The sequence below is a fragment of the Pteropus vampyrus genome, unplaced genomic scaffold, assembly GCF_000151845.1.
Source record: "Pteropus vampyrus isolate Shadow unplaced genomic scaffold, Pvam_2.0 Scaffold399, whole genome shotgun sequence".
In the NCBI taxonomy this organism is placed as follows: Eukaryota; Metazoa; Chordata; class Mammalia; order Chiroptera; family Pteropodidae; genus Pteropus; species Pteropus vampyrus.
In genome coordinates, this window is record NW_011889180.1 from 168603 (window position 1) to 170623 (window position 2021).

Here is a 2021-nt window from a genome sequence, read left to right on the forward strand (position 1 = left end):
AGCTGAAGGATTTTGGAGAGAAAGGGCACAGTAGGGTGACGATTGCATTCTGGGTTTCCTGGGTCATGCCCGGACACCTCGGGGTTTCCTGCCCTCTCTCAAGCCCTGCAAGTCAGCCCTTAGGGGAGCAAAAGGGCCTCACACCCTAACCAGACAGAGGTGGGGCTGCTCTGTGCGACCCTCTGGTACATTTCTCACCCTGATCCTAGAGAGGACAGGACAGGAAAGAGAAAAGGAAGATACTGAGCAAAGATCAGAATCCAAGAAGATATAAGAAATAAAGGACTTTAGGACAGAGAACACTGCCCTCAAGGCAGGAGACCCATGTGCCACCACAGCAGCTGATGAGGTCAGTAAACTGCTTGCCCTCTGAGCTTCCTCATTTACAGAATCACAACCCCCCAAAGGAGGAAGCTGGGTTAAGGATGTTTTTCAACATCTTATACCAGAACGATGTGTTTTGTTTTAATATTACTATTATGCGAATAAAAATTTAGTATTGATATCAAAATTTTTAAAAATTACATTTTTCTCTAGGTTTCCCAGTTCACCCTATTGTACATGGCATTACACACTGCATTCATAGATGGCAAAATGTCAAGTATATTTGAATGCCAACAGCTGGAATTGGAGATTCAGCCCAAGAAGATGACCTTCTCTCTGAGAATCTGTGGGGATAAAGCACCTCTCAGCAGAGCTCCTCCTGCCCTGTCCCAGCGAGGAGCCTGAGCCCGCCCTTCCATTACTGTAGGAGGAAACTGCCCCGGTTCTCAGCTGGAAAGCTGGGGTGGCCCAACGCCTAGTCTATGCCCTGAAGCCTTAGGCAAGATCTGCAATGGCAACATGAAAGCTAGATTGACGATATGTTGTAATTACAATAATGAGTTATAAATAAGCACCAAGAAGTACTTACTCTAGGATGGCTGGTTAGGGACACACACAGGCATCCCTGATGAGCATGGCAGAACTGGAAGAAAAGCCTATGTTCCCCAGATAGCAAGCAAAGTTCAGACCCTCTCCTTGGGAAATGTCACTTGGAGATGTTTGCCCTGACAGTTAGCAAGGACTTACTGTTAACAAGCTTTTGAGCAGAAAGGGAGGAACACCTGAAAACCCAGGGCCCCAAAGAGCTGTGCCAGGCCCTTTAGTAGGCAAGGGCTTGGTTACGTGGAACACGGGGTGGGGGAAGTCGGGACACGGGAACTGAGAGCAAGGGAGGAGAAGCCCACCCCAGGCTGAAGTGTGGAGACAGAAGAGGTGCAGGCGTACTGAGCCCTGGCCACAAAGCTGCAGCTGCTTTGGGGATGTACATGGCCCCTGGGACTTTCAGGCCCCACCTCTTCAGGGCTGAGGCTGCAAACCTCTGGCAGCTTGGAGTCAGGAGGAATGAGCTCGTTGGGCTTCTGGGGGTGCTGTCGGCATCTTGCACATAGCTCCTCCAAAGTACGGACACATCATCTTCTCCTGCAAACTCTTCCTCCCCGACTACCCCACTTCGGCCAAAGGAACCAACCTCATCACGCAGGCACTGTATCTACTTTTACAATCTCTCTAGAATCAGTCCCTTCTTCTGCATTTCTACTACCAAGTTTCAGCCTTCATTAGAGGGTCTCACCTGGACCCTCTCTAGCTTTCCGGTTCCTCCCTCCCTTCTTTATTTATCCCCTTCTGACTCAGCCATACCCTGCTGCCAGTCTGCACTTTGCCTGCTCAGAAACTTGTCAGAACTAAACACTCCCTTCACCGCCTGCCAGTTCAAGTCCTTGCCTAGCACCTTTCTGGACTGATCTCTTGCAGTGCCCATTTCTCCTTCTTCTTGGAACTTTAGTCTGAGGGTACTGCCTACTATGCCACCAGCCCTCCCCCAACTAAGAGAGGGAGCATGGTCCAGGTTGGGCCAAACAGGCATTTCCTCCCTGGGATGTGAATCCCAAGCTGTGGCGACAAAATTACTGAGCATGGCCGAAGCAGATTTATCCTGGTGACAGTGGTACCCTGAACAGGCTGGCCTTTGGTTCCTG